Consider the following 17,917-nt stretch of genomic DNA (forward strand, 5'->3'; position numbering starts at 1 on the left):
TACCAAGAGCACATGTTGGGCAGACTGTCATTAACCCCTTCGCTGCTAGGCCTTTTCCCCTCCTGTGCTAAGCCTTTTTTGGGCTATTTGGGGTAGTGCGCGCTTAGGCCTCTGTAACTTTTTGACCACATTAGGTATCCACGCCAAATTTGCGTCCTTTTCTTCCAACATCTTGGGGATTCTAAAGGTACCCAGGGTTTGTGGATTCTCCTAGAGGGTTCCCAGAAATTAGTCAAAATACAGCAATTTTTTTTTTTTTGTGAAAAATGGGAAAAACTGGCTGCAAATGAAAGCTTCTGGGTTTTTCTCTGCAAATGGTATCAAAAAAGGGTTTGTGGGGCTGAAATCACCATTTCTCCAGCTTTTAGGGAATGACAGAATTTTGTTAGAAAACCAACATTTTTTACACAGTTTTGGCATTTTTCTGGGACATACCCTATTTTTGCTATTTTTTGTGCTTTCAACCTCCTTCCAGTTAACGGTAGAAATGGGTACAAAAACAATAATGGATCCTGGAAAGCTATACATTTTTGAAAAGTAGACAAAATTCTGAATTCAGCAAGGGGTCATTTGTGTAGATCCATCAAGGTTTCTTTATAGAAATTTACAGGTAAATATAGGAAAAATTAAAAATTTGTTGAAAAAAGCAGCCTTTTGAGTCAACGTTTTCACCTGTAACTTCTTCGAATTATGACATCTCTTTGAAAGCAATGTACCGTTACATCCGGTAGACCTTCCTGGTTGTGGGGACATATAGGACTTGTAGGTTCACCAAGAGCCCAACGAACCCAGAGTAGAAAACTGAGCAGCATTTTGTAATGTTTTTTTTTTTTGGTCCGGGTATATAGCAATTATTGTGGGAAAATGTATACATGGAAAAATCGGTATGAAAGTCACCTATGTATTTTTGAAATGGGAACAAATTACAGAGTTTAGAAACAGTGCATATTTGCACATTTTCGAAATTGGGAATACTCATATTTGCATGACAATTATTGGTCATTTTATAAAAAGGCTTTTTTTTTACACAATGTCTTTCATTTGGAAGGGAGAAATGCATCAAAAATCAATAGGTAATAACAGTTGCTTTACAAATTTGAACTACCCTAAGTCTCCCGATAAAAATGGTACCTCACTTGTGTGGGTAGGCATAGTGCCCACGACAGGAAGTGGCTCAAAACCTAAGGTGAACGCACCACATTTTCACACTGAAAATTTACACTTTATTTGCGAAGAGTCTAGCTGTAGTTTTTGAACCCTAGCCCTGCCGGCACCTAGGGAAACCTAGCAAACCTATACATTTTTGAAAACTATACACCCAGGGGAATCCAGGATGGGGTGACTTGACTGCCTCCCACCATGGTCTGTTACCCAGAATCCCTTGCAAACGTAAAAAATTGACAAAAAAAACACATTTTCCCCACATTTCTGTGATGGAAAGTTCTGGAATCTGCGTGGATCCACAAATTTCCACCCACCACGCGTTTCCCAAAGTCCTACGAGAAAAATGGTACCTCACTTGTGCGGGTCGGCCTAGTGCCTGCGACAGGAAACGGCGCAAAACGCAACATGGTTTTGCAGTGAAAAATGACCCTTTTTTTGGCAAAGTGACTAGCTGTAGATTTTGAACCCTAGCCCTGCCAGCACCTAGGGAAAACTAGCAAACCTATACATTTTTGAAAACTAGACACCCAGGAGAATCCAGGATGGGGTGACTTGACTGCCTCCCACCATGGTCTGTTAACCAGAATCCCTTGCAAACGTAAAAAATTGACAAAAAAAACACATTTTCCCCACATTTCTGTGATGCAAAGTTCTGGAATCTGCGTGGATCCACAAATTTCCACCCACCCCGCATTCCCCAAAGTCCTACGAGAAAAATGGTACCTCACTTGTGCGGGTCGGCCTAGTGCCCGCGACAGGAAACGGCGCAAAACGCAACGTGGTTTTGCAGTGAAAAATGACCCTTTTTTTGGCAAAGTGACTAGCTGTAGATTTTGAACCCTAGCCCTGCCGGCACCTAGGGAAACCTAGCAAACCTATACATTTTTGAAAACTAGACACCCAGGGGAATCCAGGATGGGGTGACTTGACTGCCTCCCACCATGGTCTGTTACCCAGAATCCCTTGCAAACATAAAAAATTGACAAAAAAAACACATTTTCCCCACATTTCTGTGATGGAAAGTTCTGGAATCTGCGTGGATCCACAAATTTCCACCCACCCCGCGTTCCCCAAAGTCCTACGAGAAAAATGGTACCTCACTTGTGCGGGTCGGCCTAGTGCCCGCGACAGGAAACGGCGCAAAACGCAACGTGGTTTTGCAGTGAAAAATGACCCTTTTTTTGGCAAAGTGACTAGCTGTAGATTTTGAACCCTAGCCCTGCCGGCACCTAGGGAAACCTAGCAAACCTATACATTTTTGAAAACTAGACACCCAGGGGAATCCAGGATGGGGTGACTTGACTGCCTCCCACCATGGTCTGTTACCCAGAATCCCTTGCAAACGTTAAAAATTGACAAAAAAAACACATTTTCCCCATATTTCTGTGATGGAAAGTTCTGGAATCTGCGTGGATCCACAAATTTCCACCCACCCCACGTTCCCCAAAGTCCTACGAGAAAAATGGTACCTCACTTGTGCGGGTCGGCCTAGTGCCCGCGACAGGAAACGGCGCAAAACGCAACGTGGTTTTGCAGTGAAAAATGACCCTTTTTTTGGCAAAGTGACTAGCTGTAGATTTTGAACCCTAGCCCTGCCGGCACCTAGGGAAACCTAGCAAACCTATACATTTTTGAAAACTAGACACCCAGGGGAATCCAGGATGGGGTGACTTGACTGCCTCCCACCATGGTCTGTTACCCAGAATCCCTTGCAAACGTAAAAAATTGACAAAAAAAACACATTTTCCCCACATTTCTGTGATGGAAAGTTCTGGAATCTGCGTGGATCCACAAATTTCCACCCACCCCGCGTTCCCCAAAGTCCTACGAGAAAAATGGTACCTCACTTGTGCGGGTCGGCCTAGTGCCCGCGACAGGAAACGGCACAAAACGCAACGTGGTTTTGCAGTGAAAAATGACCCTTTTTTTGGCAAAGTGACTAGCTGTAGTTTTTGAACCCTAGCCCTGCCGGCACCTAGGGAAACCTAGCAAACCTATACATTTTTGAAAACTATACACCCAGGGGAATCCAGGATGGGGTGACTTGACTGCCTCCCACCATGGTCTGTTACCCAGAATCCCTTGCAAACGTAAAAAATTGACAAAAAAAACACATTTTCCCCACATTTCTGTGATGCAAAGTTCTGGAATCTGCGTGGATCCACAAATTTCCACCCACCCCGCATTCCCCAAAGTCCTACGAGAAAAATGGTACCTCACTTGTGCGGGTCGGCCTAGTGCCCGCGACAGGAAACGGCGCAAAACGCAACGTGGTTTTGCAGTGAAAAATGACCCTTTTTTTGGCAAAGTGACTAGCTGTAGATTTTGAACCCTAGCCCTGCCGGCACCTAGGGAAACCTAGCAAACCTATACATTTTTGAAAACTAGACACCCAGGGGAATCCAGGATGGGGTGACTTGACTGCCTCCCACCATGGTCTGTTACCCAGAATCCCTTGCAAACGTAAAAAATTGACAAAAAAAACACATTTTCCCCACATTTCTGTGATGGAAAGTTCTGGAATCTGCGTGGATCCACAAATTTCCACCCACCCCGCGTTCCCCAAAGTCCTACGAGAAAAATGGTACCTCACTTGTGCGGGTCGGCCTAGTGCCCGCGACAGGAAACGGCGCAAAACGCAACGTGGTTTTGCAGTGAAAAATGACCCTTTTTTTGGCAAAGTGACTAGCTGTAGATTTTGAACCCTAGCCCTGCCGGCACCTAGGGAAACCTAGCAAACCTATACATTTTTGAAAACTAGACACCCAGGGGAATCCAGGATGGGGTGACTTGACTGCCTCCCACCATGGTCTGTTACCCAGAATCCCTTGCAAACGTTAAAAATTGACAAAAAAAACACATTTTCCCCATATTTCTGTGATGGAAAGTTCTGGAATCTGCGTGGATCCACAAATTTCCACCCACCCCACGTTCCCCAAAGTCCTACGAGAAAAATGGTACCTCACTTGTGCGGGTCGGCCTAGTGCCCGCGACAGGAAACGGCGCAAAACGCAACGTGGTTTTGCAGTGAAAAATGACCCTTTTTTTGGCAAAGTGACTAGCTGTAGATTTTGAACCCTAGCCCTGCCGGCACCTAGGGAAACCTAGCAAACCTATACATTTTTGAAAACTAGACACCCAGGGGAATCCAGGATGGGGTGACTTGACTGCCTCCCACCATGGTCTGTTACCCAGAATCCCTTGCAAACGTAAAAAATTGACAAAAAAAACACATTTTCCCCACATTTCTGTGATGGAAAGTTCTGGAATCTGCGTGGATCCACAAATTTCCACCCACCCCGCGTTCCCCAAAGTCCTACGAGAAAAATGGTACCTCACTTGTGCGGGTCGGCCTAGTGCCCGCGACAGGAAACGGCACAAAACGCAACGTGGTTTTGCAGTGAAAAATGACCCTTTTTTTGGCAAAGTGACTAGCTGTAGATTTTGAACCCTAGCCCTGCTGGCACCTAGGGAAACCTAGCAAACCTATACATTTTTGAAAACTAGACACCCAGGGGAATCCAGGATGGGGTGACTTGACTGCCTCCCACCATGGTCTGTTACCCAGAATCCCTTGCAAACGTAAAAAATTGACAAAAAAAACACATTTTCCCCACATTTCTGTGATGGAAAGTTCTGGAATCTGCGTGGATCCACAAATTTCCACCCACCCCGCGTTCCCCAAAGTCCTACGAGAAAAATGGTACCTCACTTGTGCGGGTCGGCCTAGTGCCCGCGACAGGAAACGGCGCAAAACGCAACGTGGTTTTGCAGTGAAAAATGACCCTTTTTTTGGCAAAGTGACTAGCTGTAGATTTTGAACCCTAGCCCTGCCGGCACCTAGGGAAACCTAGCAAACCTATACATTTTTGAAAACTAGACACCCAGGGGAATCCAGGATGGGGTGACTTGACTGCCTCCCACCATGGTCTGTTACCCAGAATCCCTTGCAAACGTAAATAATTGACAAAAAAAACACATTTTCCCCACATTTCTGTGATGGAAAGTTCTGGAATCTGCGTGGATCCACAAATTTCCACCCACCCCGCGTTCCCCAAAGTCCTACGAGAAAAATGGTACCTCACTTGTGCGGGTCGGCCTAGTGCCCGCGACAGGAAACGGCGCAAAACGCAACGTGGTTTTGCAGTGAAAAATGACCCTTTTTTTGGCAAAGTGACTAGCTGTAGATTTTGAACCCTAGCCCTGCCGGCACCTAGGGAAACCTAGCAAACCTATACATTTTTTAAAACTAGACACCCAGGGGAATCTAGGATGGGGTGACTTGACTGCCTCCCACCATGGTCTGTTACCCAGAATCCCTTGCAAACGTAAAAAATTGACAAAAAAAACACATTTTCCCCACATTTCTGTGATGGAAAGTTCTGGAATCTGCGTGGATCCACAAATTTCCACCCACCCCGCGTTCCCCAAAGTCCTACGAGAAAAATGGTACCTCACTTGTGCGGGTCGGCCTAGTGCCCGCGACAGGAAACGGCGCAAAACGCAACGTGGTTTTGCAGCGAAAAATGACCCTTTTTTTGGCAAAGTGACTAGCTGTAGATTTTGAACCCTAGCCCTGCCGGCACCTAGGGAAACCTAGCAAACCTATACATTTTTGAAAACTAGACACCCAGGGGAATCCAGGATGGGGTGACTTGACTGCCTCCCACCATGGTCTGTTACCCAGAATCCCTTGCAAACGTAAAAAATTGACAAAAAAACAAATTTTCCCCATATTTCTGTGATGGAAAGTTCTGGAATCTGCGTGGATCCACAAATTTCCACCCACCCCGCGTTCCCCAAAGTCCTACGAGAAAAATGGTACCTCACTTGTGCGGGTCGGCCTAGTGCCCGCGACAGGAAATGGCGCAAAACGCAACGTGGTTTTGCAGTGAAAAATGACCCTTTTTTTGGCAAAGTGACTAGCTGTAGATTTTGAACCCTAGCCCTGCCGGCACCTAGGGAAACCTAGCAAACCTATACATTTTTGAAAACTAGACACCCAGGGGAATCTAGGATGGGGTGACTTGACTGCCTCCCACCATGGTCTGTTACCCAGAATCCCTTGCAAACGTAAAAAATTGACAAAAAAAACACATTTTCCCCACATTTCTGTGATGCAAAGTTCTGGAATCTGCGTGGATCCACAAATTTCCACCCACCCCGCGTTCCCCAAAGTCCTACAAGAAAAATGGTACCTCACTTGTGCGGGTCGGCATAGTGCCCGCGACAGGAAACGGCGCAAAACACAACGTGGTTTTGCAGTGAAAAATGACCCTTTTTTTGGCAAAGTGACTAGCTGTAGATTTTGTACCCTAGCCCTGCCGGCACCTAGGGAAACCTAGCAAACCTATACATTTTTGAAAACTAGACACCCAGGGGAATCCAGGATGGGGTGACTTGACTGCCTCCCACCATGGTCTGTTACCCAGAATCCCTTGCAAACGTAAAAAATTGACAAAAAAAACACATTTTCCCCACATTTCTGTGATGGAAAGTTCTGGAATCTGCGTGGATCCACAAATTTCCACCCACCCCGCGTTCCCCAAAGTCCTACGAGAAAAATGGTACCTCACTTGTGCGGGTCGGCATAGTGCCCGCGACAGGAAACGGCGCAAAACGCAACGTGGTTTTGCAGTAAAAAATGACCCTTTTTTTGGCAAAGTGACTAGCTGTAGATTTTGAACCCTAGCCCTGCCGGCACCTAGGGAAACCTAGCAAACCTATACATTTTTGAAAACTAGACACCCAGGGGAATCCAGGATGGGGTGACTTGACTGCCTCCCACCATGGTCTGTTACCCAGAATCCCTTGCAAACGTAAAAAATTGACAAAAAAAACACATTTTCCCCACATTTCTGTGATGGAAAGTTCTGGAATCTGCGTGGATCCACAAATTTCCACCCACCCCATTTTCCCCAAAGTCCTACGAGAAAAATGGTACCTCACTTGTGCGGGTCGGCATAGTGCCCGCGACAGGAAACGGCGCAAAACGCAACGTGGTTTTGCAGTGAAAAATGACCCTTTTTTTGGCAAAGTGACTAGTTGTAGATTTTGAACCCTAGCCCTGCCGGCACCTAGGGAATCCTAGCAAACCTATACATTTTTGAAAACTAGACACCCAGGGGAATCCAGGATGGGGTGACTTGACTGCCTCCCACCATGGTCTGTTACCCAGAATCCCTTGCAAACGTAAAAAATTGACAAAAAAAACACATTTTCCCCACATTTCTGTGATGGAAAGTTCTGGAATCTGCGTGGATCCACAAATTTCCACCCACCCCGCGTTCCCCAAAGTCCTACGAGAAAAATGGTACCTCCCTTGTGCGGGTCGGCCTAGTGCCCGCGACAGGAAACGGCACAAAACGCAACGTGGTTTTGCAGTGAAAAATGACCCTTTTTTTGGCAAAGTGACTAGCTGTAGATTTTGAACCCTAGCCCTGCTGGCACCTAGGGAAACCTAGCAAAACTATACATTTTTGAAAACTAGACACCCAGGGGAATCCAGGATGGGGTGACTTGACTGCCTCCCACCATGGTCTGTTACCCAGAATCCCTTGCAAACGTAAAAAATTTACAAAAAAACCACATTTTCCCCACATTTCTGTGATGGAAAGTTCTGGAATCTGCGTGGATCCACAAATTTCCACCCACCCTGCGTTCCCCAAAGTCCTACGAGAAAAATGGTACCTCACTTGTGCGGGTCGGCCTAGTGCCAGCGACAGGAAACGGCGCAAAACGCAACGTGGTTTTGCAGTGAAAAATGACCCTTTTTTTGGCAAAGTGACTAGCTGTAGATTTTGAACCCTAGCCCTGCCGGCACCTAGGGAAACCTAGCAAACTTATACATTTTTGAAAACTAGACACCCAGGGGAATCCAGGATGGGGTGACTTGACTGCCTCCCACCATGGTCTGTTAACCAGAATCCCTTGCAAACGTAAAAAATTGACAAAAAAAACACATTTTCCCCACATTTCTGTGATGCAAAGTTCTGGAATCTGCGTGGATCCACAAATTTCCACCCACCCCGCATTCCCCAAAGTCCTACGAGAAAAATGGTACCTCACTTGTGCGGGTCGGCCTAGTGCCCGCGACAGGAAACGGCGCAAAACGCAACGTGGTTTTGCAGTGAAAAATGACCCTTTTTTTGGCAAAGTGACTAGCTGTAGATTTTGAACCCTAGCCCTGCCGGCACCTAGGGAAACCTAGCAAACCTATACATTTTTGAAAACTAGACACCCAGGGGAATCCAGGATGGGGTGACTTGACTGCCTCCCACCATGGTCTGTTACCCAGAATCCCTTGCAAACGTAAAAAATTGACAAAAAAAACACATTTTCCCCACATTTCTGTGATGGAAAGTTCTGGAATCTGCGTGGATCCACAAATTTCCACCCACCCCGCGTTCCCCAAAGTCCTACGAGAAAAATGGTACCTCACTTGTGCGGGTCGGCCTAGTGCCCGCGACAGGAAACGGCGCAAAACGCAACGTGGTTTTGCAGTGAAAAATGACCCTTTTTTTGGCAAAGTGACTAGCTGTAGATTTTGAACCCTAGCCCTGCCGGCACCTAGGGAAACCTAGCAAACCTATACATTTTTGAAAACTAGACACCCAGGGGAATCCAGGATGGGGTGACTTGACTGCCTCCCACCATGGTCTGTTACCCAGAATCCCTTGCAAACGTTAAAAATTGACAAAAAAAACACATTTTCCCCATATTTCTGTGATGGAAAGTTCTGGAATCTGCGTGGATCCACAAATTTCCACCCACCCCACGTTCCCCAAAGTCCTACGAGAAAAATGGTACCTCACTTGTGCGGGTCGGCCTAGTGCCCGCGACAGGAAACGGCGCAAAACGCAACGTGGTTTTGCAGTGAAAAATGACCCTTTTTTTGGCAAAGTGACTAGCTGTAGATTTTGAACCCTAGCCCTGCCGGCACCTAGGGAAACCTAGCAAACCTATACATTTTTGAAAACTAGACACCCAGGGGAATCCAGGATGGGGTGACTTGACTGCCTCCCACCATGGTCTGTTACCCAGAATCCCTTGCAAACGTAACAAATTGACAAAAAAAACACATTTTCCCCACATTTCTGTGATGGAAAGTTCTGGAATCTGCGTGGATCCACAAATTTCCACCCACCCCGCGTTCCCCAAAGTCCTACGAGAAAAATGGTACCTCACTTGTGCGGGTCGGCCTAGTGCCCGCGACAGGAAACGGCACAAAACGCAACGTGGTTTTGCAGTGAAAAATGACCCTTTTTTTGGCAAAGTGACTAGCTGTAGATTTTGAACCCTAGCCCTGCTGGCACCTAGGGAAACCTAGCAAACCTATACATTTTTGAAAACTAGACACCCAGGGGAATCCAGGATGGGGTGACTTGACTGCCTCCCACCATGGTCTGTTACCCAGAATCCCTTGCAAACGTAAAAAATTGACAAAAAAAACACATTTTCCCCACATTTCTGTGATGGAAAGTTCTGGAATCTGCGTGGATCCACAAATTTCCACCCACCCCGCGTTCCCCAAAGTCCTACAAGAAAAATGGTACCTCACTTGTGCGGGTCGGCCTAGTGCCCGCGACAGGAAACGGCGCAAAACGCAACGTGGTTTTGCAGTGAAAAATGACCCTTTTTTTGGCAAAGTGACTAGCTGTAGATTTTGAACCCTAGCCCTGCCGGCACCTAGGGAAACCTAGCAAACCTATACATTTTTGAAAACTAGACACCCAGGGGAATCCAGGATGGGGTGACTTGACTGCCTCCCACCATGGTCTGTTACCCAGAATCCCTTGCAAACGTAAATAATTGACAAAAAAAACACATTTTCCCCACATTTCTGTGATGGAAAGTTCTGGAATCTGCGTGGATCCACAAATTTCCACCCACCCCGCGTTCCCCAAAGTCCTACGAGAAAAATGGTACCTCACTTGTGCGGGTCGGCCTAGTGCCCGCGACAGGAAACGGCGCAAAACGCAACGTGGTTTTGCAGTGAAAAATGACCCTTTTTTTGGCAAAGTGACTAGCTGTAGATTTTGAACCCTAGCCCTGCCGGCACCTAGGGAAACCTAGCAAACCTATACATTTTTTAAAACTAGACACCCAGGGGAATCTAGGATGGGGTGACTTGACTGCCTCCCACCATGGTCTGTTACCCAGAATCCCTTGCAAACGTAAAGAATTGACAAAAAAAACACATTTTCCCCACATTTCTGTGATGGAAAGTTCTGGAATCTGCGTGGATCCACAAATTTCCACCCACCCCGCGTTCCCCAAAGTCCTACGAGAAAAATGGTACCTCACTTGTGCGGGTCGGCCTAGTGCCCGCGACAGGAAACGGCGCAAAACGCAACGTGGTTTTGCAGCGAAAAATGACCCTTTTTTTGGCAAAGTGACTAGCTGTAGATTTTGAACCCTAGCCCTGCCGGCACCTAGGGAAACCTAGCAAACCTATACATTTTTGAAAACTAGACACCCAGGGGAATCCAGGATGGGGTGACTTGACTGCCTCCCACCATGGTCTGTTACCCAGAATCCCTTGCAAACGTAAAAAATTGACAAAAAAACAAATTTTCCCCATATTTCTGTGATGGAAAGTTCTGGAATCTGCGTGGATCCACAAATTTCCACCCACCCCGCGTTCCCCAAAGTCCTACGAGAAAAATGGTACCTCACTTGTGCGGGTCGGCCTAGTGCCCGCGACAGGAAATGGCGCAAAACGCAACGTGGTTTTGCAGTGAAAAATGACCCTTTTTTTGGCAAAGTGACTAGCTGTAGATTTTGAACCCTAGCCCTGCCGGCACCTAGGGAAACCTAGCAAACCTATACATTTTTGAAAACTAGACACCCAGGGGAATCTAGGATGGGGTGACTTGACTGCCTCCCACCATGGTCTGTTACCCAGAATCCCTTGCAAACGTAAAAAATTGACAAAAAAAACACATTTTCCCCACATTTCTGTGATGCAAAGTTCTGGAATCTGCGTGGATCCACAAATTTCCACCCACCCCGCGTTCCCCAAAGTCCTACAAGAAAAATGGTACCTCACTTGTGCGGGTCGGCATAGTGCCCGCGACAGGAAACGGCGCAAAACACAACGTGGTTTTGCAGTGAAAAATGACCCTTTTTTTGGCAAAGTGACTAGCTGTAGATTTTGTACCCTAGCCCTGCCGGCACCTAGGGAAACCTAGCAAAACTATACATTTTTGAAAACTAGACACCCAGGGGAATCCAGGATGGGGTGACTTGACTGCCTCCCACCATGGTCTGTTACCCAGAATCCCTTGCAAACGTAAAAAATTGACAAAAAAAACACATTTTCCCCACATTTCTGTGATGGAAAGTTCTGGAATCTGCGTGGATCCACAAATTTCCACCCACCCTGCGTTCCCCAAAGTCCTACGAGAAAAATGGTACCTCACTTGTGCGGGTCGGCCTAGTGCCAGCGACAGGAAACGGCGCAAAACGCAACGTGGTTTTGCAGTGAAAAATGACCCTTTTTTTGGCAAAGTGACTAGCTGTAGATTTTGAACCCTAGCCCTGCTGGCACCTAGGGAAACCTAGCAAACCTATACATTTTTGAAAACTAGACACCCAGGGGAATCCAGGATGGGGTGACTTGACTGCCTCCCACCATGGTCTGTTACCCAGAATCCCTTGCAAACGTAAATAATTGACAAAAAAAACACATTTTCCCCACATTTCTGTGATGGAAAGTTCTGGAATCTGCGTGGATCCACAAATTTCCACCCACCCCGCGTTCCCCAAAGTCCTACGAGAAAAATGGTACCTCACTTGTGCGGGTCGGCCTAGTGCCCGCGACAGGAAACGGCGCAAAACGCAACGTGGTTTTGCAGTGAAAAATGACCCTTTTTTTGGCAAAGTGACTAGCTGTAGATTTTGAACCCTAGCCCTGCCGGCACCTAGGGAAACCTAGCAAACCTATACATTTTTGAAAACTAGACACCCAGGGGAATCTAGGATGGGGTGACTTGACTGCCTCCCACCATGGTCTGTTACCCAGAATCCCTTGCAAACGTAAAAAATTGACAAAAAAAACACATTTTCCCCACATTTCTGTGATGGAAAGTTCTGGAATCTGCGTGGATCCACAAATTTCCACCCACCCCGCGTTCCCCAAAGTCCTACGAGAAAAATGGTACCTCACTTGTGCGGGTCGGCCTAGTGCCCGCGACAGGAAACGGCGCAAAACGCAACGTGGTTTTGCAGCGAAAAATGACCCTTTTTTTGGCAAAGTGACTAGCTGTAGATTTTGAACCCTAGCCCTGCCGGCACCTAGGGAAACCTAGCAAACCTATACATTTTTGGAAACTACACACCCAGGGGAATCCAGGATGGGGTGACTTGACTGCCTCCCACCATGGTCTGTTACCCAGAATCCCTTGCAAACGTAAAAAATTGACAAAAAAACAAATTTTCCCCATATTTCTGTGATGGAAAGTTCTGGAATCTGCGTGGATCCACAAATTTCCACCCACCCCGCGTTCCCCAAAGTCCTACAAGAAAAATGGTACCTCATTTGTGCGGGTCGGCCTAGTGCCCGCGACAGGAAACGGCGCAAAACGCAACGTGGTTTTGCAGTGAAAAATGACCCTTTTTTTGGCAAAGTGACTAGCTGTAGATTTTGTACCCTAGCCCTGCCGGCACCTAGGGAAACCTAGCAAACCTATACATTTTTGAAAACTAGACACCCAGGGGAATCCAGGATGGGGTGACTTGACTGCCTCCCACCATGGTCTGTTACCCAGAATCCCTTGCAAACGTAAAAAATTGACAAAAAAAACACATTTTCCCCACATTTCTGTGATGGAAAGTTCTGGAATCTGCGTGGATCCACAAAGTTCCACCCACCCCGCGTTCCCCAAAGTCCTACGAGAAAAATGGTACCTCACTTGTGCGGGTCGGCCTAGTGCCCGCGACAGGAAATGGCGCAAAACGCAACGTGGTTTTGCAGTGAAAAATGACCCTTTTTTTGGCAAAGTGACTAGCTGTAGATTTTGTACCCTAGCCCTGCCGGCACCTAGGGAAACCTAGCAAACCTATACATTTTTGAAAACTAGACACCCAGGGGAATCTAGGATGGGGTGACTTGACTGCCTCCCACCATGGTCTGTTACCCAGAATCCCTTGCAAACGTAAAAAATTGACAAAAAAAACACATTTTCCCCACATTTCTGTGATGCAAAGTTCTGGAATCTGCGTGGATCCACAAATTTCCACCCACCCCGCGTTCCCCAAAGTCCTACAAGAAAAATGGTACCTCACTTGTGCGGGTCGGCATAGTGCCCGCGACAGGAAACGGCGCAAAACACAACGTGGTTTTGCAGTGAAAAATGACCCTTTTTTTGGCAAAGTGACTAGCTGTAGATTTTGTACCCTAGCCCTACCGGCACCTAGGGAAACCTAGCAAACCTATACATTTTTGAAAACTAGACACCCAGGGGAATCCAGGATGGGGTGACTTGACTGCCTCCCACCATGGTCTGTTACCCAGAATCCCTTGCAAACGTAAAAAATTGACAAAAAAAACACATTTTCCCCACATTTCTGTGATGGAAAGTTCTGGAATCTGCGTGGATCCACAAATTTCCACCCACCCCGCGTTCCCCAAAGTCCTACGAGAAAAATGGTACCTCACTTGTGCGGGTCGGCATAGTGCCCGCGACAGGAAACGGCGCAAAACGCAACGTGGTTTTGCAGTGAAAAATGACCCTTTTTTTGGCAAAGTGACTAGCTGTAGATTTTGAACCCTAGCCCTGCCGGCACCTAGGGAAACCTAGCAAACCTATACATTTTTGAAAACTAGACACCCAGGGGAATCCAGGATGGGGTGACTTGACTGCCTCCCACCATGGTCTGTTACCCAGAATCCCTTGCAAACGTAAAAAATTGACAAAAAAAACACATTTTCCCCACATTTCTGTGATGGAAAGTTCTGGAATCTGCGTGGATCCACAAATTTCCACCCACCCCACGTTCCCCAAAGTCCTACGAGAAAAATGGTACCTCACTTGTGCGGGTCGGCATAGTGCCCGCGACAGGAAACGGCGCAAAACGCAACGTGGTTTTGCAGTGAAAAATGACCCTTTTTTTGGCAAAGTGACTAGCTGTAGATTTTGAACCCTAGCCCTGCCGGCACCTAGGGAAACCTAGCAAACCTATACATTTTTGAAAACTAGACACCCAGGGGAATCCAGGATGGGGTGACTTGACTGCCTCCCACCATGGTCTGTTACCCAGAATCCCTTGCAAACGTAAAAAATTGACAAAAAAAACACATTTTCCCCACATTTCTGTGATGGAAAGTTCTGGAATCTGCGTGGATCCACAAATTTCCACCCACCCCACGTTCCCCAAAGTCCTACGAGAAAAATGGTACCTCACTTGTGCGGGTCGGCATAGTGCCCGCGACAGGAAACGGCGCAAAACGCAACGTGGTTTTGCAGTGAAAAATGACCCTTTTTTTGGCAAAGTGACTAGTTGTAGATTTTGAACCCTAGCCCTGCCGGCACCTAGGGAATCCTAGCAAACCTATACATTTTTGAAAACTAGACACCCAGGGGAATCCAGGATGGGGTGATTTGACTGCCTCCCACCATGGTCTGTTACCCAGAATCCCTTGCAAACGTAAAAAATTGACAAAAAAAACACATTTTCCACACATTTCTGTGATGGAAAGTTCTGGAATCTCCGTGGATCCACAAATTTCCACCCACCCCGCGTTCCCCAAAGTCCTACGAGAAAAATGGTACCTCACTTGTGCGGGTCGGCATAGTGCCCGCGACAGGAAACGGCACAAAACGCAACGTGGTTTTGCAGTGAAAAATGACCCTTTTTTTGGCAAAGTGACTAGTTGTAGATTTTGAACCCTAGCCCTGCCGGCACCTAGGGAAACCTAGCAAACCCACGCATTTCTGGAAACTAGACACCCGGCGGCTTCCAGGGAGGTGTGGCTTGCGTGGATCCCCCAACGTTTCCTTACCCAGAATCCCCTGCAAACCTCAGTTTTTGCTCAAAAAATCACTTTTTTCACACATTTTGGGGTGGGAAAGTAGTGGCATCACCGGGCTCACACAAATTTACCACCACCCAGCCTTCCCCCAGGTCTCCCGGTAAAAATGGTGCCTCACTTGTGTGGGAGGCCCAAGTACCCGCGGCAGGCAAGGGCCCAAAACGTAGTGAGGTGACATCAAAATGGCCTATCGCAAAACCACCTGGTTTTGCAAGGGGGGTCACTTTGGTTTTTGGCCCGGTGCTCGGCGGCCATCTAGGGAAACCTACCGAACACACGCATTTCTGAAAACTAGACACCCGGCGGCTTCCAGGGAGGTATGGCTTGCGTGGATCCCCCAACGTTTCCTTACCCAGAATCCCCTGCAAACCTCAGTTTTAGTCAAAAAAATCACTTTTTTCACACATTTTGGGGTGGGAAAGTAGTAGCATCACCGGGCTCACACAAATTTACCACCACCCAGCGTTCCCCCAGGTCTCCCGGTAAAAATGGTGCCTCACTTGTGTGGGAGGCCCAAGTACCCGCGGCAGGCAAGGGCCCAAAACGTAGTGAGGCGACATCAAAATGGCCTATCGCCAAACCACCTGGTTTTGCAAGGGGGGTCACTTTGGTTTTTGGCCCGGTGCGCGGCGGCCATCTAGGGAAACCTACCAAACCCATGCATTTCTGAAAACTAGACACCCGGCGGCTTCCAGGGAGGTATGGCTTGCGTGGATCCCCCAACGTTTCCTTACCCAGAATCCCCTGCAAACCTCAGTTTTTGCTCAAAAAATCACTTTTTTCACACATTTTGGGGTGGGAAAGTAGTGGCATCACCGGGCTCACACAAATTTACCACCACCCAGCGTTCCCCCAGGTCTCCCGGTAAAAATGGTGCCTCACTTGTGTGGGAGGCCCAAGTACCCGCGGCAGGCAAGGGCCCAAAACGTAGTGAGGCGACATCAAAATGGCCTATCGGCAAACCACCTGGTTTTGCAAGGGGGGTCACTTTGGTTTTTGGCCCGGTGCGCGGCGGCCATGTAGGGAAACCTACCAAACCCACGCATTTCTGAAAACTAGACACCCGGCGGCTTCCAGGGAGGTATGGCTTGCGTGGATCCCCCAACGTTTCCTTACCCAGAATCCCCTGCAAACCTCAATTTTTGCTCAAAAAATCACTTTTTTCACACATTTTGGGGTGGGAAAGTAGTGGCATCACCGGGCTCACACAAATTTACCACCACCCAGCGTTCCCCCCGGTCTCCCAGTAAAAATGGTGCCTCACTTGTGTGGGAGGCCCAAGTACCCGCGGCAGGCAAGGACAACAAACGTAGTGAGGCGACATCAAAATGGCCTATCGCCAAACCACCTGGTTTTGCAAGGGGGGTCACTTTGGTTTTTGGCCCGGTGCGCGGCGGCCATCTAGGGAAACCTACCAAACCCACACATTTCTGAAAACTAGACACCCGGTGGCTTCCAGGGAGGTATGGCTTGCGTGGATCCCCCAACGTTTCCTTACCCAGAATCCCCTGCAAACCTCAATTTTTGCTCCAAAAATCACTTTTTTCACACATTTTGGGGTGGGAAAGTAGTGGCATCACCGGGCTCACACAAATTTACCACCACCCAGCGTTCCCCCAGGTCTCCCGGTAAAAATGGTGCCTCACTTGTGTGGGAGGCCCAAGTACCCGCGTCAGGCAAGGACAACAAACATAGTGAGGCGACATCAAAATGGCCTATCGCCAAACCACCTGGTTTTGCAAGGGGGGTCACTTTGGTTTTTGGCCCGGTGCGCGGTGGCCATCTAGGGAAACCTAGCAAACCCACGCATTTCTGAAAACTAGACACCCGGCGGCTTCCAGGGAGGTATGGCTTGCGTGGATCCCCCAACGTTTCCTTACCCAGAATCCACTGCAAACCTCAATTTTTGCCCAAAAAATCACTTTTTTCACACATTTTGGGGTGGGAAAGTAGTGGCATCACCGGGCTCACACAAATTTACCACCACCCAGCGTTCCCCCAGGTCTCCCGGTAAAAATGGTGCCTCACTTGTGTGGGAGGCCCAAGTACCCACGGCAGGCAAGGGCCCAAAACGTAGTGAGGCGACATCAAAATGGCCTATCGCCAAACCACCTAGTTTTGCAAGGGGGGTCACTTTGGTTTTTGGCCCGGTGCGCGGCGGCCATCTAGGGAAACCTAGCAAACCCACGCATTTCTGAAAACTAGACACCCGGCGGCTTCCAGGGAGGTATGGCTTGCGTGGATCCCCCAACGTTTCCTTACCCAGAATCCCCTGCAAACCTCAATTTTTGCCCAAAAAATCACTTTTTTCACACATTTTGGGGTGGGAAAGTAGTGGCATCACCGGGCTCACACAAATTTACCACCACCCAGCGTTCCCCCAGGTCCCCGGTAAAAATGGTGCCTCACTTGTGTGGGAGGCCCAAGTACCCGCGGTAGGCAAGGACAACAAACGTAGTGAGGCGACATCAACATTGCCTATCCCAAATGTCGCCTCACTACGTTTGTTGTCCTTTCCTGCCGCGGGTACTTGGGCCTCCCACACAAGTGAGGCACCATTTTTACCGGGAGACCTGGGGGAACGCTGGGTGGTGGTAAATTTGTGTGAGCCCGGTGATGCCACTACTTTCCCACCCCAAAATGTGTGAAAAAAGTGATTTTTTGGGCAAAAATTGAGGTTTGCAGGGGATTCTGGGTAAGGAAATGTTGGGGGATCCA

The 17,917-nt window shown here is 47.9% G+C and overlaps 1 protein-coding gene across 2 annotated transcripts in view; it reads left to right on the top strand.

Annotated features, from left to right (window-relative positions):
- HSD17B3 (hydroxysteroid 17-beta dehydrogenase 3) overlaps positions 1–17,917 on the top strand; it is a 1,137,655-nt gene that overhangs the window by 698,899 nt on the left and 420,839 nt on the right. The window lies entirely within an intron of this gene.

This window comes from Triturus cristatus, chromosome 2_1 (genome assembly GCF_964204655.1).
Source record: "Triturus cristatus chromosome 2_1, aTriCri1.1, whole genome shotgun sequence".
In the NCBI taxonomy this organism is placed as follows: domain Eukaryota; kingdom Metazoa; phylum Chordata; class Amphibia; order Caudata; family Salamandridae; genus Triturus; species Triturus cristatus.